Source organism: Talpa occidentalis, unplaced genomic scaffold (assembly GCF_014898055.3).
Source record: "Talpa occidentalis isolate TD23 unplaced genomic scaffold, MPIMG_talOcc4v2.1, whole genome shotgun sequence".
Taxonomy (NCBI): domain Eukaryota; kingdom Metazoa; phylum Chordata; class Mammalia; order Eulipotyphla; family Talpidae; genus Talpa; species Talpa occidentalis.
In genome coordinates, this window is record NW_026555331.1 from 125,618,294 (window position 1) to 125,645,086 (window position 26,793).

At 36.6% G+C, this 26,793-nt stretch overlaps 2 protein-coding genes across 9 annotated transcripts in view; one reads left to right on the top strand and one right to left on the bottom strand.

Moving 5' to 3' along the window:
* IMMP2L (inner mitochondrial membrane peptidase subunit 2) overlaps positions 1 to 26,793 on the bottom strand; it is a 732,784-nt gene that overhangs the window by 353,341 nt on the left and 352,650 nt on the right. The gene's annotated exons all lie outside the window — the stretch shown is intronic.
* Positions 14,734 to 26,793, top strand: part of LRRN3 (leucine rich repeat neuronal 3) — a 34,249-nt gene continuing 22,189 nt past the window's right edge. Inside the window, exon 1 of the mRNA XM_037511697.2 lies at positions 14,734 to 15,365. The gene's annotated coding sequence lies outside the window, so the exon portion shown is untranslated. The remainder of the gene's footprint in view (positions 15,366 to 26,793) is intronic.

Here is a 26,793-nt window from a genome sequence, read left to right on the forward strand (position 1 = left end):
CATCATGATCTCTGCCAAACTTTGACAGGATAACCTATAAGGGACCTAATGTATATTCATTTTGAAAACTGAAACTTTGTAGTCTCGCTATTAGAATTCTCTTGTCAGCAGCCACTATAGATAAAGTGTTAAACATACACTCTAAGTAAATACCCTGTAGGCACATCAGATCAGAAACAGCTGGCAGCTTCAGGCTGTTCATTTCTAAATGAATTGGAGTCTCGTAATCAGAACTAGTAAGGATATTATCGATAGGATAAGTGCTTGTATACTTTCACAAGAATAAACTTTCTTTCAAGTCTAGGGCCGTTTAAGTGGAGTTGGCTTCAAATTAAATTCTAGAAGACAATTTGTTTTTTGGCATTTCTTATAGTTGGTCACACAGGAAACCTAAAAAAGACCACTACTTGAAGTATGTTTATTAAAAATACATGACTGCCAATACATTTAAGGAAAAAAAAAAGGAAAAGATTTTCAAAAACAAGAGTTTCTGCCAGTGCTATTGGCTTTGTCCATTTATAAATTTTCCACCAATGATGTTTAAGAATCCAAGAAGGAAATAAACTTGTACTTGTTTATTATGCTATTTTCTAGGTACTAGATTTGTTAGTAACCCTTATAACAAGGGTGTTCCAGGGAAGGATGTAAATAGCTTTTGCACATAGGAAATGTCCATAGTGCTGGGCCGAAGGTCTGTACTCAGAGTCCAAAGAGCTCGTTTAGCCACTGATCCTGAAGACAAGTCATTTACTGCAATGAGTGCCAGCAAAACAGTAACCACCAAGGAGCCTATAAATATGTATTAATGTCCGCAGTTGTGGGCTAATTGATGTATTGCCACATTTCTTATTTTCCAGAAGAATTAAAGTAGCTAAAAATGAAGGCAATAATGTCTTCTGCAGTGGAAGCTCCTGACTGTTTTTTAAAATGGATTTAGGGGGCCTCCCCTGGTGGCACAGCGGTTGCTGGTTCGATCCCCAGCTGCCAGTGAAGGTCCCACATGGCGTCTCCTGCCGCGCCCTCTGCTCCCCTCAGCAGTGTATTCTGTTGGTCTGCCTGTTCTGTTCCCCACTCTGGCTCTGGTGAATTCTCTCACCCTCTCGCGCTTCTGACTGTACCCATAAATAATAAATAAATAAATAAACAAACAAACAAACAAATAAATAAATATTTTTGGAAAGATTTATTTAGGAGGGTCAACCTCAATTTGGGGTGTCTGCACATCACTTTATATACATTTAGGGAAATTTCAACTACCCATATCAAAGAATGGGAAGGGAACGAGAAGTATTAGCTTGTCATCAAAGTCTCATAAACCCTAGTTTTCAGGGTGAGGAAGAAAAAACATACAGGCTGATTTTTACTTTCTTCGCTGTAGGTTGCCAGGAATTAAGGAACGGAGCAGGGGCATTCTAGAAGCACTGTTTTCTCACTCCAAATCTGAATTGATGCTCAGTAAAGAACACCAAGCACCAGTATGCAGTAGTCACCCTGAATTTAACAGTGACAATTTGGATGCTGCAAATTGTGAGGTTTGACTCTGAACATGTGTTTGTTTATTGGCATGGAGCTAGCACTACACCATTTCGTTAACCAGCACAAGGCAGGAAACCTAGATTAATATGAGAATCCATATCGTTTCCTTCCTGCACTTTATGTCACACTTTTGAGTGAGACCCTAACAAGAGCAGGAATTAAGAATAGGTCAGAAGAACATCTGCTTTGCTTATTTTGATTACGTGGGCAAGCAAAGGAATTTGCTTTTATAACACCAAAATAACTTGGAATGCGGCAAAAATAAATGCACCTTCTGTCTCATGGAATGTTATTACAGTACGATGCTTTGTGAATGCTTGGTGGCATTTTCAAACATTTTTTTTTGTTCCCCTCATTTCTTTCTCGGCTCCATAATGCAATCCTCATGGTTTGAGCACTAGACTTCAAATGAGACATCTATTCAGAGCATGTTCAGACAAAACGAGTGGTTTCCTTAGTAATGGGAACTATGTGAAAGCCTTCAGCACAGCCCCTCCAGCCAGCCAGGCTTCTCCCTGCCTTTTGGTTCACACATAGGCTCTCAGTGAGCATTATACAGCTGGGAAGCACCCCGAGTCTGAAATGGCTAAAACACTGAATATTCATTGCATTTCTAATAAAATGTACCCTTTAGAAAAGGTTAAGAATCTAAGAAGTCCTCTTAATGGGGAGTGTTAGTTTACTCTCTTTCTCCATTATGACTATGGAAGGGAAAGAGAGATAAGTAACTCCACAAAACAGACACATGTTGCTCATTCATTTGAATATATTTTAAAACATCCCCTTACCTTAAAAACCCCAGCTTGTCTTATTCTTTTTCTGGGTATGCCTAGGGACTGGTTCTTCTGATTTTCCTGTTTTCTACATGGCAATCATCTTTGATAAAGCTTTAAAATTCTGTTGTTAGGAAAGGGCTTTAAATTTCATCTTTTTATAGTCTCAAATACATCAAAAATTAAAATGATAATTTATGTATACCACTGTTGAAGTTTCATGCACACATACCTATTTATCCCTTATTTATTTCAGGTTAACATAACAAGTAGAAAAAGAACTGGTTTCTCTAGTACAGTAACACAATTGTTACACACTTTAAATATTAATGCTGAAAGGTAGTCAAATAACCACTACCATAGAATGAAGACCAACATGAACATTTAAAAAAGGTCAATCTGAGTTGACACAGTGCTAGCATTTGAGTCTAACAGCTTATAGATATCTTCATACTGTAATAAAATTATCCACTTAGGAAATAAGGATAGTATCAGAGATTTTGAAATGAGAAAAGTGTGGTGTAATTGTCTGCCTTCTCATATGAAGGACTTGTGTCAATCTGGTTGTAAATAAGCAAACACAAGAAGCAAATGTGGTGCTATAGATCATTACTCACCATTACTTCTGTAAAAGCAAAAGTTATCCAACCTTTATGAACCTCAGTTTCCTCTTTGAAAAGGTAGAAGTGACTAACTCTCTCACAGTATTATAAGAATGAAACCATATGCATGCAGTGCTAAGCACACTTCTGGACTTGCACATAGTTAACACTCACAAAAGCTATTTATTCTCATTGAGGTTACTTTTATTATTTCAACATGCATAATTCCTGCATTTACAGGGCAATATGTATTTCAAATTCTGACTTATTCCATTGTGTTTCCTGGACAGCTCAAGGAAAATCATTTGTATTTCCCTGAAAAACAGTAATAATGAATATAGCAATATTAAATTTGCTATTAAAGAAAATATTGCAACCGTATTGTTGGTAACAGTAAGCTCTTTTTTTCCCAATAAATTGCGATGAATACTCCTTATGATTCATATCTGTACAATGACTATATAATCAAGAGCAGATATTTCTGACCCAATTACCCATGGGCCATGACTGTCTCACAAAAGTATCAAAGCAAAACCTTTCTTGCACTTATTTATTTTTTTTTAAAGTTAGGTTTCTACTATATTCTTTTTTTTTATATAGAGGCATGTTTATTTATTTATTTATTTGTTTGTTTTGTTTATACAAGCACTGGGTACAGTCAGAAGCGCGGTAGGGTGAGAGAATTCACCAGAGCCAGAGTGGGGAGCAGAGCAGGCAGAAGGACCAAAGTACACTGCTGAGGGGAGCAGCGGGCGGCAGGAGAGGTCTGAGCGCCATGCGGGACCCTCCTCCGGTGGCCGGGGAGCAGCCGGGGATGGAACCAGCACCGCAGAGGCCTTGGGCAGCTTCGCAACCCAGTGCTCAACCGCTGCGCCACCAGGGAGGCCCACCTTTCTCGCATTTATACAAACTTATATACCCACAATGATAGATTAAAAGAATTAATGCTGCTGTGCTTAGACGCTTTGCAATCTTACTTTCTTATCCATCAAACCTCTACTCAAAATTCATTTATTCAATACTACATTCTGATCAATTATTTTCTATTATGGGTCCAGTGGCAGAGTATCAAACCCAGTCTCTTTTGTCAAGCAACATATTTCTCACAAGAAGGAATACTTGAACCTAGTATTAAGGGAGAACATTTCTTGCTAAATAAAGAAAATTATGTGCTTGACTCTACCTTATAGGGTGGGAGGGTGGCAGCACTCCAAATGTCCTAAATGGAAGCAGAAAAGACAGAGGAGAGAAAAATGAACATGGTGCTCGAGAAACAACACACATTTCACATAACTATAGAAGAACATAACCAAAAGGAGTAGAAGGGCCCAAGAGGTAGGTTATGGGGTAACCTAGTTGCTAAGGAACTTGGGACTCTTTTCTGTGATCAGAAAAAAATATTTTTGGTTGTTGTTATTATATTTGCATGAAATTATCTAGAGGATGGATAGATTGGAGGGAATACGATGGGAAGCTGGGAGTTAGAAGCAATTGCAATAACTAAGGCAAGAGAAGATGGAGGCTTTGTTAGTAGAGAATTTTCAAGAAAAGTTGGATATAAAATCAGCAGGCATTAGTGAGCAGTAGAATGCAGGACATAAGGCAGAAGAAGGATGAAAGGTCCTGAGCTTCTCTGTGTAAATGGATAGTGCTAGCGAAATAAATAAAAAGAAAGGAAGGAAAGCCAGTTTAGGGACAACCCTGAGAGATCAGTTTTGGACATGGAGAGTGTGAAGGACCTGGGGCTCATGGAAGAAAAAATATTTATTAGCTGGAGGAATGTATATGGATAGATATAGAGAAAGACTTTTATTTGCAGGAGCAGTAAAATACACTTGCAAATAATGAGTATAAAGGTAAAGAGACTATTCTCTTAAGAAAGCACATAAAGAAAAGTAAGAACAAACCTAGGATAAATATGTAAGAGGTAGCCAAGTCAACAATGACAGCAGACAGGGTATGCAAGCAAACTTGAGTATAATTAGGTGTTAGTGTGCCAGAAGCAAATGGAAGTTACTGATGAGATTCCAAAGGGTAATTTTGGTAGCATGGTTGGAATAGAAGCCCAATAAAGCTGAGTTGGAAAAGAAGGTAGAGAGTGATACTGTAATAACAGCAATGATTCAGGATGTTTTTCTTTTTTGAGTGATTTCTATAAGGAAGAATAGAGATAGGACTTTTTTTTTTAATTGTTGTTATTTTAGTATGAACAAGAATTAAACTCGTAGTGTGTGGTGGTATGTCAACTGCAGTGCAGAATGGGGGACAAAGGCTCCCACAAATTCCTGAATACAGAAGTGAATGAATTTGAAGGGAGAAAGGAAAGGAAACACAGAGACAGGCAATGTGAAAAAGGCATATTCTTTAAAAATACAAAAGAGATAAAGATGAGTGTGGGTAAAGACAAGTGTGGGATGGGACATTGTGAAACAAAGGAATTTCACACCTAAAGGCCAGAATTCAAAGAAGTTAAAAGCACTGACATTTTACTAAGAGTATTTAAAGATTGAGATGGGAAATAGAAGAGAGCACTAAAGTTTAGAATGAACTTGCATGATAATGGAATAAAGAGTTGTTCTAGGACAAACATAAAGATGGAAGGGCATTGCTGCAGACACAGCTGAAACATGATGCTCTGCAGTTATTGTGGGTACCAGGTACACCAATGTGTAAATTCCCCAAGAGCACTTTACCTTCCAGAGACAGGAGTGGAGAGCAAAGTTCAAAGTATAGTTCAAAGATTCTGATAGGAGTGGTGTGATCCAAAAGAAAAGAGAGGATCAAGGTGATAGATTATAGCTGAGATGATCAACCTTTGCTAGGTAGGAAGGGATAGTTTGGCCAGAAGAAAATTGGACTCAGAAAACGAGGTCTTTGTGATGTCAAAAAGCAGTTGTAAGGGAAGCACGGTTATAAAATAGCCAGATAGAAAGTTGTGTTATAACCAGGAAAAAGACTAATCAATACAAAGTAAAAATCAAAATCAACAAGCAACAATTGTATGGGGAATATAACCAAAATGAAACTGCATACATTGTGCAAAGATGAAAAAAGATGTAAGAATTATATAAAATATTTAAATAAAAAAAGAAAGTTGTGTTATAAAAAAGAAAAGTGAAGTTCAACATTTCTAGGGTAGAACAATTGCAGTCACTAACAAGATGAAGAGAATATCCCTGGGGAAGCATTTTTTTAAATGAAGCAAAAGTGATCTTCACCTAAAGGAAAACAGTTGAAATCTCCCAAGATTTTAGCAGCAGTTCAGGTGAAAAAGAATATTATTCACCAGAGAGCAAGTCTCTTGAATGTGTGGAGAAAGACATAATAGCAAAGTAGGAAAATAAGGTGGGGCTGACAGAAGAGAATGGTAAATAACGGCTTGAAATTGGTAGTGGAAAGACATAGGGAGTGCGGGAATATGAGCCCCCATCAACACACATGCACAAATACACAGCAGGAAAGGGGTGGGAAATGAGTGATCTCCGAGTTGAGAGGGTCATAAAAATAATCAGGTTCTGAAAGGAGATTAGGAAGTCAGCTCCAGGAGAAAAGGGAAAACATGACTGGGAAACAGTTGCAAGAATGACAAATCTTCTAAATGAATTACATAAAAGTTAAAAGAAATGGAGGATTTATGTAGATGAAGTGAGGAGCAGTTAAAGGACCATATGCTAGAGGATTCCAGCGACCATGTTACCTATGACAGAAAAAAAAAAAGAAAAAAAAAAAACACAACACATGCAAATGAAAGTCAAGGGAAGAGGCCAGCCTAACACTCCACAGATATCCAACAGGACCCCAAAAGGCCCATTATTAGATTGTGACTTGACGGAGAGTCACACGATGAGTGTGACAGGGCTTTGATATCAATTAAGGTTTACTCACAGTTCAGAGGACAGCAGCCAGGACATGATTCAGGGCAACCTGGGAACGCCACACGTGCCCTCTTCGACTGCCGTCGCTTTGAGCAGGACATTGGTAGCAGCTCCAGGACCGCTGGCACCATGATTACTGATGCCAGAAAGTACAGCCCCAACTGGAGGTCCAACCCTGCTATGTTGACTAAAAATATTAAATGTGTGCTTGATGAATGTTACTGTAAGTCTCATTTGTAACAGCACTACACTTAGCACAATGAGTGGTGCAAAACTCAAACCCGGGAGTTAGCAAAATGGACCTTCCAGCCCTGGTTCAGCCATTTACAAATCATGTTAATGTAGGGCGTGCAGTAAACTGTTCCTTTTTTACCAGTAAAAGAAGGAAATAGTAACTGTTCACAAGCTAACTGTAAGAAATGGGGGATGCCGGAAGTAGAATACTTATTTAGTTCACTGCCTGGCACACAGCACCCAATAAATGGTACCGGGGTTTTGTAAGTGCGTGTGCTCACTGTAATGGATGCCTGTCCTTTCCTGGAGAACTTCTCTTTGCCCCTACCTTCTAGTTTGTAAGAAGGTGGTAGGGATAACAGAAGGGTTCTTTATCCAGGGATAAACATATGACCCAAGAGGATAGTCAGAGCTCCCCCCACAACCCTCACAATTTTTCCAATTGGAACTATGTGACAGGAACCTTTCTCTGGTGGCAACCTTGTAAAGTGAAGGACTTGAGAGTTGCTGATTGCCATGCTGCTGGACTGGTATACAAAGCTGGTCTGCAGTGAAAGAAAATAAATCCAATATGCCAAGAGAAAAGCAGACAAAGGAGAATAAAAAATCTCCTAGCAGTATTTGACTGCATGGCCAATTTCTCTGAGGTCTAATTGTCCCTCTGCCCATATTATAGCATATAAGACTCTGCATTACCTTTGCTATAGCTTCACCTTTTAATTTCAACTACTATAAATCTAAGCTAATTTTAACCTAAGCTAGTTTAAACAGGGTTTGTCTCCCTGGCAGCCAAAAGTATCTTTATTAATACATGCATTTAGTACAGATAGCTTCTTAGAAATTTAAAACAGAGGAGACTGGCAGGAACCAGAGATGTTATTCCTTTGCCATAATTCCTTGAACAATGCACTACACATACCCAGAGGTCAAGAAATGCTATTGACAGACAAAATTTGAATTTTATCAAGCAAAGTCTGTATACTTATCCATATGCATTTGACTTTATTTGAGCACAACTAATACTATCCAGAGCTTCATTTATACTTTCCAACTCCCTGAATCAGAAACCAGCTGAGCAACAGGCTGAATCCAAGAAGAGTCAGGCCAGAACAAAGAATGCATAGTGATAATGGATGAAGCAAAAATTTCCAAAATAAATAGGTATTGAACATTTAGTATTGCACATTACCATCTCTATCTTATCATCTTATCAACTCATTTCTTTTTTTTAAAGATTTATTTATTTATGCATACAAGAGCTGGGGTACAGGTCAGAGGTGCTGGGGGTAAGAAGATTCACCAGAGACAGAGTAGAAACAGAACAGGCAGATCGACCAAAGTCGATCTGCTGAGAGAAGGTCTGCTGTGCCATGTGGGTTGCTCCCCAGCCGGCTGGGGATTGAACTCATGCTGTAGAGGCTGCAGACAGCTTCACAGGCTATGTCTCAACCCCTTGCGCCACCGGGGAGGCCCTCAACTCATTTCTAAAGATAATTTAAACATCAAATATTTAAACATAGCCCCCCCCCAAAAAAAAAAACAAAAACAGTCCTGTTAGAATACACTAGGATTATATGACAAAGTTGAAGATAATTTTAAGATTTAAAGTAGCAAATTCAGCAGTGGCATCAATGTAAGAAGTTGCTACAAGGATCTCTATCTATTCTGTCATCCTGACTAGTGATAGTAAGTACCTTTCACCCTTGAAAACAAGTTCCCTCCAGTTATAAAAAGAATAACTCTAAGATAAATCATAAAAGATTACACAGAAACTTAAGTTCTGAGCCTCTTTACTCTCCATCAATGAAGGAATGAATGAAGAGAATCAGATGAGAATGATAACAGTCACCTTTGTTCTCCCATCTAGCAGAAATCAAGCAAAAGTGACATAAAATATTCATGAAAATTTAAATAACCCTTTAACATTTAGACGGTACAATATAACTAGAATGCCTAAATATTTTACTGACAAAAGAGTTTTTTGTGCTCAGAAATCACTGTCTTGATCTCTTGTTGAGATATAAGCTGACAATTTTCATTAGCCCACTTTTGGGAAAGGACCCAAGTAAAAGCAAGAAAATATTGGGCCTCTCCTGGTGGCGCAGTGGTTGAGCGCTGGGCGGCAAAGCTGCCCGCAGCCTCTGCAGCGCCGGTTCAAACCCTGGCCACCAGTGAGGGTCTCAGACGGTACACAGACCTCTCCTGCCATGCCCGCTGCTCCCCTCAGCAGTGTATTATGTCAGTCTGCCTGTTCTGTTCCCCTCTCTGGCTCTGGTGAGTTCTCTCACCCTCCAGCGCTTCTGATTGTACCTAGTGCTTGTATAAATAAATAAATCTAAAAAAAAAAACCAAGAAAATATCAACAGACCTTGTATGAGAATATTGCAGCAGGAGCAATGTGGTATTTCAGGCCATTCTGGTTCTTCATTTTAGAACCTCTACAACTTCATGAACTTTTATATGTCATCTTAGTTCTTGGGGTTTAATTTCTGCCTACAACTATGTGAATCTTAGTAGTTACATGAATGTAGATGCATTCAACAAGTGCTAATCAAAGAAGCTAAAAAGAAGTGATCGGGCCAAGAGATATACACTGTTCTCCCATAATCAATAGCTTTCTTATGAATAATCTCTCATGTAACTGAAGTAACTGATCTGACAAAAACTTATTCCCTGGAGGAGTAGATTTTTTAATTAATTAATGATTCTCTGATTTGACTCAAATGTTTGGAACAAAACCAGCACACAGAAGAGAGTGGTAAATTACTCTTTAAGTCACTCAATGAGGTTTAATTAATCAAATATTGACCCTTTAATATAGAAAGTATACCATTCAAAGCACAAAGTAAATAGGACACATTTTTGGCCTTCAAATGCTTACTATCCAGATACAAATAAATCATAATACATGTTGGAACAAGATGAATATAACGCAAAGTAAATTCAAAATGTAATAAAATAGCCCCATTTACTGAGTTGAGTGGGGCCCCTTAAAGGAGAGAATTTTTCAGCAGAAGCCTTATAAAACTGGCATGTTTACTGAAGAAATAAATAGCTAAGAGTACAATATGCAAGGCAGGTTCAGGAAGTGCTAAGGCATTTGAAGTGGGCAAGTGATGGTATGCACTAGAGTGAGGAATACAGAGAGTGAACAGTGACACAAGAAACACCTCATGGAGAGTAGCAGAGTGACTACCAGTGTCAGCCTTGGAGTCAGAAAGACATTGGTTTGATTGTCAGGTCCATCAATGAACAACAGTTTTTGCACACTCAGACCACAGTTTTCCAATCTGTAAAGTGAGGCTAACACTTACATAGCATTCTATTGGGGAGGATTGAAGGAGACAATTCATGAAAAACTCTTAAGAGGCTATTTGGCACAAGATAAGCACTCAAAGGATGTCTAATCTATTGCTTTTGTTGCCCTCTGGATTGTTACAGCATAGGTGGATTTGAATACTAAGTTAAGAAGGTTAGAGTTTTACTAAACAAGGCAGCTCCAGTTATCAAAGTAAAATTCTAATTTAGAGCATTTCTTAAGTTTTAAAGTAATAGCTATTATTGAAGACTATAAAAAATATATTTACTACAGAAAGTTTAAGAGGTATAAAAAAGAAAAGAAAAATCACTATTATCCCATCAAAGATAACTACTGCCTATGGAGTCATGTTTCCCTTGTTGATATATTTCTTTTCAGGTATTTCTGTGCAATTTACAAACTAGGTAGCTGCTATATTGTTAAAAGTTATTTTACTGTTTCACTATTTACTTAGTTAGCAAAGAAATAAAAGTCAATCCTTTGAATGAAAAAAAATAGATACACAGAAACCAAGATGAGGAACAGTTTGGAACTACAGAGAATGTCAAAGAGAAAGAGGGAATGAGAAAGGAGTCTAAGGAAGACACACAGACAGAGAAGGGAATTCAGCCCCTTGATTTCTGACATCTTTCTCAGTCTAGATTGTGCATTTCCTTAGACAGTGAAATTACTTTTTGTTCTTCAACTGGAGTCACATCTCTCATTAAAAATAAGACCAGTTAAATGAGGATTTCATTTTTCTCCTCATATTCTACTTTCAAATTTCTTTTAAAAAGAAAATGAAAATTCTAATCCAACTTGCTTTATTTCTAACAATGATAGTCTAATAAACAGCAATGCTACTCACCTTACATCATGCTTAGTACTAGTTGATCTGCTATCAGAATTAGACTACAAAAGACCATGTCACTGAAGATCTTCCTAATAGAAAGTCTGTTCCTTCTCATCAGTGGTCCATTCATATTTATTTAGCATTTTGGGCATATCAACTCATCTGTCTGACTAGACACAGCATTTCTTCAGAGCCCTATTTTTCAAATTGTACCACAATAAAAATTCTGTCATTAACACTGAACAACCATAACTATATAAAAACATCTACTGGCTAATGCATAAAATTCATTCCTCTTCCAAAATAGTATTTTATTTTTAGCATCTCTTGTTGCTGACTGCACTGAATTGGTTGACTCAATCATCAATCAAGCAATCATTTATTTTACAAATGAATATTGAATTCCTTGTGTAGTGGAAAGAGCCTTGGCTCTGTAAGCAGACAACTGAATTAAAATTTTAGCTTCCCTATTTAATAGTTTTGAGACATTGGACAATCAGTCTAACTTCTCTGATCCAGTGTTTTTATACTAACAAATGGGGATAAAATATCTACTGTATAAAGATGCAGTGAAGATTAAATAACTTATACACGGTGAGTACTCAACAAATGTTTCTTCCAAGTTTTTATATACAATGGAGTTTAAAGATGAATAAGAAATAGACACTCTGCAGGAGAATCTTATTAACTAAAAGGGAAAATGGATAATTATAGAAAAAATTATAGCATTTTAAAAAGTGCCAGTGATGCAAGGGATAAAGTATGCTATTGTTGGTGAAACCAGAGATCATATCTTGTTAGAGGTTTACAGAAGATTCCTGAGGGAGGGTAGCATTTGAACTGGACTAACTTATATAGAACTAGATAAAAATGTAAGAGTCAGGAACTTGTAATGGAAGGTAGTAAGGGCATTCCAAACAAAAGGGAAAGCTGGAGAAAATGGTGGTGATGAGGAGGAGGAGGACAAAGACAACAACACTACTGGCAATAATGCAGATGTCAAATATTTATTTACATTTAATATGTCCCAGGTACTTTTTAAAACTTTTACACAATAGATGGGAGAATAATCTGATGAGCAACCCCGGGATACAGGGGTTCTAGTTCTCACTCTCTCTGCAGTTGTGTGCATTTAGACGAGACTCTTGGCCTCCTAAGACTCAGGGCATTAGAGCTGTAAGATTGTGTGGTTCTCATTTCATGACCATTTGGGATGGTACTAGTTTCAAATCCTGAAATTCTTATCCCATCACAACTTAATATCCTCATATGATATTTCATCAAATAGTGATAACTAAGTAAGTTTTGAACACATCTATTTGAAAAGCTACCTTTCATATTTCCAGTAAATGCCTGACCTGACTGACAAGTGAAAATCCCTCAATATTTGTACTGAGAAAACTGTAGCCATAGAAAAAAATTCTCATTCTTTCCATCCAAAGCCAGAGTTACTTTCTTTTCCACAATGAAATCTCACTTCTACTGTTTTACAATATTAAATTTATAAAAATGAGTATGAAACCTTTTGAATTTTCTTTCCCACATTGAAATCTCACTTCTACTGTTTTACAATATTCAGTGTATAAAAATGAATATGAGATCTTTTGAATTTATCATGTGACTACATGAAAGGACAACTGTAATATCAATACTTTCATCTTCTATATGCCAAAAAAAGGTTAAAACAACTTTCTCTGATATAGCATAAGTATCATTGAAGATACTCCTCAATTCTCACTAAATTGAAAGAATTTTCTTTGATAGCTAAAAGAACCTAAAATTTTAAATAAGGGTCTGATTGTTGGTTTCATTTATAAACCAAGAAAGAAGTTTAATCATATGTATTTGATTAACACCACTTACTGTCATTACAGGAGAGCATTATAATTGGTTTGATTACTAGCTTTGTCAATTATGCAGTCAATACCAATCAACCAAAATTAAATGCTTAAGAAGTAATGGTGGAAAACTGAAATTTCACCCAAAATAATTATCATAATTTCAATATAATCCTTCTACATGTGAAAATAAATACTGCAAGTATTGAAATGATTTGGGATATACAGGAAAAATTGAAGCTAGAGAGAGTAAAATTGGGGGAGGAGCAAGAAGGGTGATGATTGCTATTATCATTAGTACATTAAATTACATGTGAACATATTCCATCACAGTATCCCCAACATTTGACTATAAGTCCCTAACATATAAATCATGACAGCGTATAGTAAAAATTAAAACCTTACAATAACATTTTGGATAAGCCTTACTAAGCTAATGAGAAGCCACTTATGTCTTGAATCTATTTTTATTCAAAAGTTTAGGAGCCATTTGAATAATCTCTTGTAGAAGAAAACAGGTAATGCACTGGGGAACTTTTTAAACAAAACTACGGGGTTTAAAATAATCAGTGGTTAAAACAAAGTTATTATTTTCTAGATTCCCTAATATTTGATTATAGTAACTGCAAAGAATTGCTCCATGTTATTTCAATAGACAAATTAGGAACAATTAGGTTTGAAGCTTTTTTCCCCACAAATAAATCTGTAACATGAAAATGTCATTTCTTTTTTCTCCACTAGAGGGTAGTCTCTCAAAAGTAGGGCTGGAGTCATGAATCTAACTTGGTTTTTACCTGTTGATAAATTAATCCTCACGTTCCATTCTTCTCAACAAGATGTTTCACTAGTATACTAATTAAGGTTGTAAAACATGCATCCTTTAAATGCTGCCTGTTCATAGGTGTTCTTTCAGAAATATACACTGCTGTGCTTTTGTTTTTTGGTTTTTGGTTATTTTTTTCAAATTTCTGATACTTCAATAAGTGTTTTACATATGTGGTATATACACTTTTTTGGTAAATATATATTCAGAGTTAATGGGCATAAGAAGAAAGGGAATTTTTTTTCAGGATTTACTAATTACAGTTGAAATATTCCCCTAGAGTAGTGAAACACACATCCTAAAACACACACACACACACACACAGATAGCCACACAAACACCTCAACACATGTACCCATTCATATGTGGTTGGCAGATTAATTGCATCACATAAGGAGAAAAGAATGTAATTGGAAATGCATATTCTTAAAAATACCCTTCATATGTCAGTGTTGTAAATTATAGCAAAGCAAATATATCTTTATTTTAAAAATCTGGTCAATCTAGATAAGAAATGTCATTGCTTTTTTTTTTTTTTTTAAAAAGTGTTATTGAACAGCAAGCACATATGTTAAATTAAGTAGGACCTACAGAGATCCAAATGTCACTCAAAACAGTTTCAAGCTGCTTTTCTTAAATAATACAGACACTGCTGAACTTCACAGAGAGGGAGGTACAGTGTCTGCATCCCTCTTGGGTGCTTTTAATTTGTGAAATCCTTATTTGTAGAATGTCCTGCTGTTTTCAAAGAGAAAACAGTTTCTATGAGTGACCGATAAACTAAAATTGGGAAAACTTATTAAAAATCCCCCCCCCCAAGAAAAAGGAAGCAGGAGGTGAAGAGGAAGGGAGGAGACAGAAGGAGAGAGGATAGATGGATGAAGGTGGATGGACAGATGGAAGGAAGGAAAGAAAGAAGGAAGGAAGGAAGAAAAGAAAGAAGGAAGGACAGAGGGAATGAACCCTAGGAAAATATGCAAGGCTGTTTCATGTATTTGTATCCTAAGCAGCAGTGTCATAGAACAGACAGGTTGTTTCAGCCAACCAGACGGGAGCAGCTGCGAGTGCTACATCTTGGCAGTCCGAAGCGATTGGCTCCTCTCTGGGGAGTGGAGGGTGTTCAGTTATTAATGACCGCTGAGCAGGCAGCACCATGTCAGTGTGACAACTGATCGGGTGAACGATGCACCACTAACCACCATGGAAACAAGGGGAGAGAAAGCCAGCTCACAGGATCTCACTTCACCGGATGGAGAGCCTCAGCCTGCTGACTGAGAGAAAGAGGTCCGGAAAAAAAGAAGAATCCTAGCTGCAGGCTCCTGCCCTTCTCTCGATTCTAGAATGCAAAGATAAGCTCGCTTGCATGTGTGCATATCTCTAGTACACGTTTGTGTTTACTTTATTACACACAAACACATATGCACCTTTTGATACCCGGGAAAGAACACAACCATGTGAGATCACAACTAAGGAACTGAGGAATCCAGCAGCAGGGACGCTGAAGGTGTGTGTCACAGAAACTGCTTTTGCAAGGTAAGTTTAAAATCTACATTTCTATTTAAATATGCACTCTTTCTTGCTTAGTTGTTCATTTTTTTACACTTAAATTCTCCTTTGATGTCCTCCTCTTGTCTGAATTCTAACAGCATTTTTCTCTCCATTTTACTTTTGAGAAGAAATTCAAATGCAAAAGCCCTCTGGCTCCGTGTATGCCTAGCTGTGTTTGTGGGATTCTCCAACATGCAATTTACTAGCTTGAACGCCCATCAGAGGATGTGAGTGGGAGAGAAAAAGCAGTGCTGGGGGGAGGAGAAACAGGAGGGAGAGAAAAGAGACAGGGACAGAGGAGAGAAGAGGAGAGGAAAGGAAGGTGGAGTGGGAATTTTCCCCTTTTTGCACATTATTTGTAAGGAAAAGACGATCCACATATCATTCTTGTTTTGAAACCAACCCCCACCCCCAAATGGGGCATTTTTCTCCAGTTCACTCTGAGGATGAAAATTACGGCAAATGCTGCTGTGTGTCAAGAGCTAAAGCCACGAAGCAGAGTGGTGGAATGAGCATACCACAGTTATTGAATTCCTGCCAGGCTACATCTTACGAATTGGGGTAAATGACTTCCCTTTAATAGCACCCCCTCTCTGGTGTGAAGGGACGGACGGACGGTGCAAATGCCTGATTGCTAATGCAGCTGGAACTGACACACACTAGGTAAAAGGAGCCCATGAAGCAGAAGAGTTCTAATCTTCTTTGGTAATTAACAGGATCACAGCAGGAGGGCTTTAGTACATTTCCTATTTAAGAAGATTGTTCAAACCAACTGCTCTACTCCCTTTGCTGTTACTGAGCTAGAGGGCTTCATTCGCCTATAATTTATTCATTTTTAACAATATGTCCTTGTTTCTTTGCCCCTAATTTGAGCGAAAGCAGCTATGCATATGGGTAGGACCTTTCTAATTTAGTGGAAAGGGGATAAGATGAAAAGTAAAAAGAGAAATCAGGATTCAATGATCTACCTAGAAAAACAGTGTGCTCTGGTACTATAAATATTACTCATATCCTACATTTCTCCTCTTTAGTTTCAGAGGCAATGCCTTTGAGACAGGATTACGCTCAGTAAACTATGAGCATCCATGTAGCGATGATTCATGGAATACAATGTGGGTTAATTTATACTTCCAATCTTATAAATGGAAACCAGCTACTTAGACTATGCTTTCAGACAATATCACTTGAGGATGTTCATGGAAACATTCACGACCTCCTTTAATACTTCTTATGAAGCTATTAAAACAAACCTAGTGTTTGCATTTCATGGGTGGGGGTGTCTTTCCTCCCTTCTTTTAGTTTCGCTAACTAAATAGTTAATGGAACGTGTTTTTTTTCCAAACTGTATTTGATTTTTCACCCCACAACTGTGATTTCAGAGTCATTATTGGTTTCCCAGCTTATAACATGAACCAAAACTAAAAGACGATAACCAGCCATTTAGATCCTGCCACTTTCCCATAAATGTGTCCAAAATGGGTCACTTTATACTAGGTGATGTAAGAAGTCAATTAAATCCAGCGACCTTTGTAAATAATGACAGTAAAGCAGCTCAGACAATATGCCACTCTCTTCGATTTTCCCTCTGTAAAATGAACAAGTTTAGGAAGAGGTTTCCTGCTCAGAGTGAAAAATGAAAGGTGCTGAGGCTTTAGCTCGCAATATTGGCAGGCTGGCTCGCTCTGCCTCCAACGCCACATGCAATCTATAGAAAAAACAAAATGATTTATTACAAAGAGGAAAAGGTGTTTTATTTGCTTTTCTGCCATTCATTAGAAGCACTGCTTTTGCCACAGTACAGAGGCCCGATATTTTCAGACACTTCCTAAGTTCCTAACCAAGATGAAAAGCTTAAAGTAGGCATTCAACCTTCCGATTCCGAACTCCGGTAGAATGTAGCATTGCAGTATTGATTTCAGTTTCTCTTAGAGCTTTTCCAAGGAAACTTTTCATACCAAACACATACATTCTTAAATCTTACCCAGTCTATTTTAAAATTGCAATCAATGATACCTAAGAATGGAGGATTCACTCTCTAACCTTGGTAAAGCTCACACACATATTTTTGTGGATTATTCAGATCAATAATGTGCCCACTTGAGTCTGAGAGATACAGTCACCCCAGCCCCCCGGTGTTGTCACTCAGTGTGCGCCAGAGAGTTTGGAGATCAGATCAGCATCTACCAAGGCCAGATGATGGGGATATGAGCATGCCTGCAAGACTTAACCATTTTTAGAGTTTCCCCCAAATCATGTAGCTATAACAGAAATAATACCTTTCTGGCAAACAAGCTTCAAAGGACCATCTTTTCAGTGTGTCGCTTGTCACAGGCAACAAGCTGAATTAGACTGCTGATGAGTAGGTGGATTTTTTCCTTTGGTTGTTGCTGTTAATGGCTTAATAAATAGTGTTACCAGCTTTTCTATGCCAACAATTTAGGAACCTATGAAAAGGGTGATAAACTTGTGATTCCTTAACTGCATTTATTGTTTCTTTGTTCTTTTTTATACCTACTGCTTTTTTTTTTTTTGCCACAAATGGCTTAATGTTTTACTCTGCTCCCCCCTTTGAATATTTTCTGGTTGTGAAATTCCTATTTAATATGGCATGTTGATATTTATCGCAAACTAATTAAGTTGATCAGAAAGCTTTATAACCAGAGTTTCAAAAAAAACACTTATATAAGTTAAATATTATTATTTAATTAGCAGCCCCTGAAGATGGTCCTAGATAAGTTATCTGTTGCGGAATCTGAAGAACAGTAAAAGGAAGCTAATAGTATGAATCCTTATTTCTAGTCTCAGCGGGATGTCCCCAAAGAATAATTTAATATAATATAGCTCCACTCTATCTGGAGAAACACTGGACATGTCTGCAGGCCACTAAAATGTTCCGCTTAGACCTAGTTCTGAGGACTTAGCCTCTCATGTATAACCACTTGGTACAAGAAACTAAATAAAGCAAGTATACAAGAGGCACATCAGCACATCATGTCAGTGCTGTCAAAGAGAAAGCTCCCTGATATTGACTATACAACTAGCACTTAGGAAAGCTTCACTGTGTAGCAACTCAACATAGGTCCCGCACAGAACTCAGTGCATCCCTCTCTGCCTGGCTTCTGATAAAGTGATATCTTGTTAAACGCCTAGGAATCAGAACATAGCAAATATTCCTCTAACCAAAATGTAAAAGGAATCAAATTCTCATATGAAGACAGGATGCCACAGGATGAGAAAAGCAACAGGGTGAAATCAAAATGTTTTCTTTTACTTAAAGGGAGGGGTAGAAAGATGATCTCAGTGGATGTTCTTTTAGAGGTCATTACATACATGATTAGCAAAGAAGAGAAATGCTCATCCCAAATCTTTGTGAAGTACAGTGCCTGTAGGTTCATCTACTGTATTTGCATGTTAGTCAAGTTTGTATAGAACTACTTGCTATTATATTAATGTATCTTTAGACTGTGCTAAGGGAGGGCTGTTTTGTTTTGTTTTTCAAGGTGCCTTTAATAAAGCACATTACACCTCTTCAGCATTTGGGATTGAAGAAGGGGAACATGTTTTCATATAATAGAATTTTAGGATTGAAAAGGACCTCTAGTTGCTTATCTAGTATACTCATTTTACAGGTGAAGAAAGTGAGGCCCAAAGGGTTTAACATCTTGATCCCAAATCACACAGCTCTTTATTGGAGGCTGAGGGAAAAACCCTTTAGAGTGTTCCCTCCAGCAATGATTAAAAGTCTGCCTCCTCGAACTTTCAAAATAACATTAAAAAAAAACAACAACTCATAGACATGGGAGAAAAATTAAAGAAATGTTTATCCCGATAATCAAGAACTCTAAAAACAAAGTCAACAATCAACAATCTTTCAAAGTAACAACTTCAAATATTTCAAAGCTGCAATTCATCTTTTACATATAGGCCATTATATGCTGTCATGTGTCAAACAAATAAGAATTGTGCCATTTTTTAAAAGATCTTAACAATACAGCTATTCTTCACCTACAGAGATGCAACCATTGATCATTCACTACAAGTGTTTCCAGGAATTCTGAAGTACCTGTCCACACCCTTCTTTACTACATTTCACTGAAATATTTGAAGGCACTGATACTTACCCTCTTTATATACATGTCCACTCTCATGAGCCATGCTACATTACACAGCTCACTGGGAAAAAATGAAGATATTCTCAGGATAGCAACCACACCCCCCATCTCTCTGTGCCCCCCAACCTGCCCTAGCTTTTCATTTCCAAAGTTACAGAGTGCCTATCATGCAGCCATGACATATCTCCTTAGTGTCTCATCTCTATTTTTTTCCTAGCAAATTTCCCTGTTTCTAAATGCATTTTCCACATTTCTCTGAAGATTATAGCAATTTACTGACTCAAAACTTTCAGGAAGTAAAGGAGAAAGAGTTTTGCTGCTGACTCTGCCCTTATTCAGCCACAGCATTCGCTCTTCACAACAACCTGGCAAAGTGGGGATGATGATGATTACGTTTTTTTTATTTAATTGAGATCTGACTTACACATAACATTATATTAGTTTCAACTGTACAAAATAGTGATACAATATTTTTGTATATTGTTTATCTTTCTTTTAAGACAGAACAATGAGGTTATATGAAATTAGAGATTTGCCACAGTTAGGGAACTAACAAGGAGAAACTAGGGTCCTAAGACTCCGAAGATGGAGACATCACTGCTTATAATACCCGCTGCTTTTTGAGTCATTAGCAAATATTTGTTCCCTTCTTCATGTACTCCCACCTATCCAAGTTCTATATTCTTTGCACCATGTCACTCTGCATCTGCAAAAACTTTTGCAAACAAACAAAAAAAAAATTGCACTACTTATTTGAATCATGGCTAATGTTATCCTCAAATTAAATAAGAAAAACACAACCAACAACTATTCTTGGGAAAAAAAGATTATATGTTGTTCTACCTACTCATCCATATGTTTGTCTGACAGTATTAGTACTTTGATAAACAGAAACTTGGCAAAGGTCTCAAAAATTGGATAAAATGGGATGAGGAGATTATTCAGGGATGTTCGAGGCTACTGGAAGATTATGAACAAACTCCTCAAAGCTACTTGAGACACCATCAATAGATAAAATGTCAACATAAAGGCAATTTCTTTGGCATTTCCTTCCTTGTTAGTCTTGGGGAGAAAATGATACCCAAAGACTTCAAAATGCCAGCAAATTTATTCAGACATTCTTCCTAGGGAGATTGTGTCTTTTAACAGTAATATAGTCCTTGGAATAAATGAAAATCCCTGGAACAACACTTCCAAATGTTGTCATATCAAACTTTTCTTCAAATGAGGCATTTCACAGATATTCAGGTACTTTGTTCAGTAGGGAGTATAAATATCACTATTTTTTTCATGTTCATATCAAAAAGACCTACAGTATCCTCATAGGTCCACTTTATAGACCTACTGACTCAATTAAGGGCTTTACATAAACAGGTCACATTTTCTATTTCTGAAGGCCTGAACTGCCTGGAATTTAATAACTTAACAGGAAGAGATGAGGCAGTGTTTCCTGATCTGTAAAAAGTAAGAACTAGGAAATGGGAGAAAGTATTTGTTTGGGATAGAACCCACTAATGTGCCATGGGCTAAGCAGTGGGTTCAGGAAGACTCAGGACTCACAAACTTACTAATAACATGAACAATATTGGCTATCTTGACTATAGAAATTACTTCAGATCTCATTTTCATTGTGGTAGAGAGGACTGATTTGAGCTTTCTACAAATTTTCTCTAAAATTATTTATAGCCCTGTTATTAATTTGATTTTGTAAAGTCAGATATTTGAGTGGATTCATTCCAGAGAAATACAATTTGCTTCATAATATCTTACCCAAAGGTAAGGCATTTAAATTATATTGTCAACTAGTTTACAACTTACTTTTCTCAGGAAAAAAATTCAAACTCAAAAAAATGTTAAAAACACAAACATTTTCAGAGATTCCATTCATATTGGCCTTTTTGCCATTAGAATATTTTCTCATCTCTACATTCATGGTTTCATCATTGCTTGCTAACAGTGTCTCTGGGCTCTACCTCAACTTTGATTTTCATCAAAAATCAGTCACTCAGAAACAGAAAACATTGAAATATATATGTATTCTGTGAAGGGTATTCAACATCTGTAGACTATATGGGACCATAGTGGCCTTTATTGAATTTTCAATAGGTGCAGGGCATAATTTCAATATACATATAGACAGATTAGATTTTGATGTCTACAAAGGTCAAGGGGTTAATGGCCTTACAGTGCATGTGCCTAAGGCATTGAGAACAAAACAATAGAGCAGGTACACAGTGGGATTGAATCTAGGTTACAATGCTGTCACACTGAAGAGAAAGTACAATAGGATAGAAAGAAAAAAACAAGCTACCACCACATATGAAAAAGAAATATATTGTAAGCACATTTAAACCTTGGAAGCTCTATTCCAAGTAATTCTCAAATGAGATACACACAAAATGTCACTTTATGTATGAGTTTAGACTGTATTCATCCAACAAGTTAATTTCTTGTGTGAATAACTGAACTGATTCACTTACCAATCCTATATTACTTTCTCTTATTCATCCATGAATTTTTTTACACAAATACTATAAATACTAAAAAGAGTCTCAAAAATGAATGTTCAGCTGACTTTTTAAAAACCAGTGAGGTATTTGTCAAACTGTCATTTCCTTAACCAGTTATTTTTAATAAGCACGGAAATTTCATGTAAATATCATTTTTCATTTATGCTATAAACTGTGTCACATTGTGCTGCTACTGGACAAAATGGTCAGAGAAGTGAGGAATTTAATGTTTTATGACATGAGATAAAGGAAGCAGAGGCCTTATGAGCTCAAATCATGTTATCTCTTTTAGACACTCCTAACATTAGCAGATCTCACTTATTACACACAATCATTTTTCTGTGCTAAGCAGTTAACATGCATTTTCTCATTTATTCCTCATAATAACCATCGGAAACAAGTGCTATTATTAACCACATTTTACAAATGAGGAAAATGAGGGTTGGAAAAGAAATGTAACTTGCCTCAACTAATTAAAGACAGAACAGGAAAAGTAACCTTGCGGAGTTTGACCCTAAAGAACAGTGTTTGTGCACAAGCTAACACTGACCCTTGTACATCCCTCCCAAATACAGCTGTTCTATAGTAACTTCCAGGAGTTAGATTCTCTATCAAAATACAATTACGCCGTTTATCACGTCAAAACATGCATTCTGCACATACTAGGATATTATCTCTTTCCAGAATTCATTCATACACTCTTCTTGTTTCTGAGAGGGATCATGGTTTACTTATTTATATTTGAGTATCACTATCCATTTGATTAACTAAAATGATTTTTTTGCAGTGCAGTTCCATTCACAGCTGGACCTGTGAACTGGCAGCTTATGATTTTTTTTCCAGGTAGGCTTCAACATGCCTCTTCACCTGAGGTCATGTAGTACAATAACTGGCACAAAGGAAAGATGCAAAGCTTAACTCTTAGGTCTCAATTTTCATTTTTTATAACGATCCCCCTGTGAATTTAATTCCAACTTGTACCCTTTCTTTCCTCATACATTCTCTTCTCAACACATGAGGTAAAAACAGTGAGAACATCATTTCACTGCTAGTGTGATGATCAATTTTCAAAGAAATTCATCAGTTCTCCTCAGCATTAATAAGCTTCTAGCTCCACAAAGTTAACCGGAAGCTGCCATTTGTTTTTCAAACTAAGCACATTGAACCAAACCTAAAACTTCAGCACTGTGTTCTAGACCAGCTGTGAGCTAAGCTTCATCATTTCTCACTGAGTGACCTCCTCAAAGAGCTATCAGGGGAATCCTTCCATTTGGCTGTCCTACATAAAAAAGGCTGAATCTGAAATTAAGGACAAAATGTTCCTGCAGATTCTTATGGTTATTAAGTTTGGGGGTGGGGAAGTTTAGAAAGCTCATGTCTATATACATTTTCTTTCCAGAAGGAAGATTTCTTTAATTGTAAATAATTAGGCAAATGAAGTGAAATTCAAGTTTGAGGTGATAGAAGGTTAAAATACCTGTGCATCATGAAAAACATAACATGTGTAAGCAACGAAGAACACACACAATCCCGTAGTGAACTTTCATATTGTTTTTTCCTGCTATTTCTTACTTTCATATACAACAATCAGGAGGAAGAGATAGTAGAGCAAGCTGACCAAAAGTTATTCATCATGTAGCACAGCCTGGACCCTAGTGAAGATCTTTCATAGCCTATCTCACCACTGTCACAGCTCTATGAGCAAATGGAAACTGAGCATGGGGAAGCATTTGCCAACTTTCCATCATAGCAAGGTCCTGATTTGAACCCTGAATGTCTGGCTCCAAAGCCAATTCTATTAAAACCGTGCCACTGTACCTCCCAGAGGTCATATTTCTTAGCCTATATAAAGGCATTCCATTTCTTAGAAAGGCAAAATATATTTCCCTTTGAAAGCATTTTACTTTTTATGAATCCAACAATAGTCCATTTCTGTAGTTTTAACCTCCTCCAGAAGATCAGAAAATTTATATATTAATCAAAATTTACAGTTTTACCATATCATGCAACTTGCCTAGTATTTCTTGAATAATATAATGACCACTTAACACAATTCAACTAATCTATATTAAGTATTACTTGTGGATTTTCTACTTAAACATTCTCACTAATCTGTGTAACTTCAGCAGTGTAACATATGTTTGAAAGATGATCATGGTTGAAACTCGAAATGACTTATGAAAACCTAAGATCTTTATCATCTCTTAGGAAATAGAAATCAGCAACAGAATAAAGTTTCCTTGTCAGAAATATCTTACAAATTGAACATGCAGAACAAAGCTAGGGGAGATGATGAATACTTACTAAGTTTAACTCTGCCCCATAAAGGACATTTTCTATCTAGAATAGTAACTCCTCCTCAATTTTCACATCCTACATCCACTCTTCTCACACCACACTGAAGGTAATGACACATTTAATTCTTAACCTCACTTTACCATGGGGCTACCCATTTGACATAATCATGCTTAATTATAAATCAGCGAGCTACTCAGTACTTTATTTGATAGAGACATCTATGAATCTTTGAAAGGAGAAATATTCTAAAATAATATACCACTGAGTCATTATTTAGACATCCCATACTATAGTCATTTAATTAAACACCATGGATATATCCACAGTCAAGGAATAGAAACTCAATATACTGATGATGAATGATGTAAGTACGACCCAGCAAGTCAAACCAAATCTATCAGTATCTACCTACCTACCTACCTGTCCACTCATCAATGTATGTATATATCTACATTTTCTCACCTTAAAAGATAACATTCTATGAAGATTTTTGCAGTCACCCTGTTCCAAAATATTGCTAAACATGTCCATTGTCTAGATGTTATAGTCATAAGGTGGGTGTGTGTATTTACTCTTTTTTAATATAAAAACAGAGTTTAGTAGGCTGTATCCATAGTGATATATATCAAAATCACCTTATTTCAATTTTTAACAGAATTGCAGAATATCTGAGGGTTAAACTTAACAATCCCTAATGATTTTTTTTCAAAGTTTCAGAACTGGTGGTTAATGATTCAAGTCCTTTATCTTTGTCCACTGTCTGCCATTTTTGTTATAGTTTTAGTAAAAATTGTTTATTTGCAATAAACAATTGCTTGAATTTATATAAAAGAGTCCCACAGAAGGAACACTCTGTTGTGTTTTTTCCAGGAGAAGATTGGGAATAGGGTATAGCTAAATGAGTTAGAGCTTTGATTGAAAGGGATCCAGCTGAGACATTCAAGTTGTTCTTAGTTAATATGCTTGTGAGATCGCAGTCATCATAACAGTTTCTATTTCTACTCCTGTCTTCTAAAAATGCCCACTATCCATAGTCATTTTTGGCTCTCAAATGATGTTGGTAAGGTGGTAGATTATATATCCTTAGGAGGAGTGATTATCAGAAATGGGAAAAATCCTTTTACCTTACACATTCTTAACTCCTATTTTCAAATATTATACCAAATGTCATGTGGGACTGAACCAAGGGTTCCCCAGAAACTACCACTGACACAATTATATTAATAAGAGAATTCTACTAAGCCTGTTGATTTTCTGTCATACCACATCAAATAATTTAAGTAGACAGAATTGATATAACAGAATTGTAGAACTGCAAGAGACTTTACAGATATTAAGTAATTTGGTCAAACTGACCTCAATAATTTATTACATAATTGGATCCAGAAACTACATGATTCAGTCTTTGCCCAGTGGTTATTTCAGAGCATGTTGACTATGATGCTAAACCTAAAAAGACTGGAGCATATGCTCCTATCAAATCATTCCTTTTCTTAATATCATTTGACCAAAAGTTCCTGAACTCAGCCCCACAGAGAAATCCAGCTATGTCTTCTCTGAAAGGGCCCATATTTGTACAACCTTTTTGGTGCTGGAGTCTAGTCGCTGTGCAAGATGACAGTATACTTGTGTTCTATTCACAGCATTGTGTCTTGCTGCTTTCCATCAAGCATATTCACTCTTTGGTAGAAGGGGATTTTTTATTTGTGCCCTAATGTGAATTTAGCTGAAGTGTTTTCTAATTGCATTTTTAAATTAGGCAAATAAAGAAGAGAGAGGGACAGAGAAGTTAATAGAAATCCACAAATAAAAAATGGTAACCATATAAAAATGCATGTCTTACATTTATTCAAAATCAAAATACAATGATCCAGTTTTTTTGTTGCTACTCCGTTAGAAATTTCTACTCCTCTTAGATATTACCTCCCAAATTTAAAAGGCTCTGAGACCATTTTTCTCTAATCCACTTTGTTGAGGCCCTAAGGAGCTTTATAACACATACATACAAAATAATTAAAATCTTTGAAATTATAGATCTCATTGCAAACTTACTTTCTAAAAACTTTCATAAAAACCTGGCCATAAGTTATCCTCCTAAAGAAAGCAAAGTATAAAATAATGAACATCTGAGACATTGAGTTGCTAAAATAAAAATTTTAAATTGCTGACGATAACACGATGTTCTTTAAGCCCCACTGTATCCATTTATCATAGTGACTTCTCAGACACAGTTTTCATTTTTCTTTTGTTTGAAAAATCCTCTTTGTGCGTATTAATAAATGATATTTAAATTAAATTTTTGTAATCTCTATAAGAGTTTGCTTCTCCCCAAATGTAACTATGCCTCATAAAATGACAATTTCCCAATCCCATCATCTCAAAATAGCTCTATGAGCATTTTCATAGCTTTCCAGTTAACAACTGCACTTCTATCTTCCCATTCCAAAGCCAATTTAATATAAGTGTGTGAACACATCTGCATAAACTTTCTTG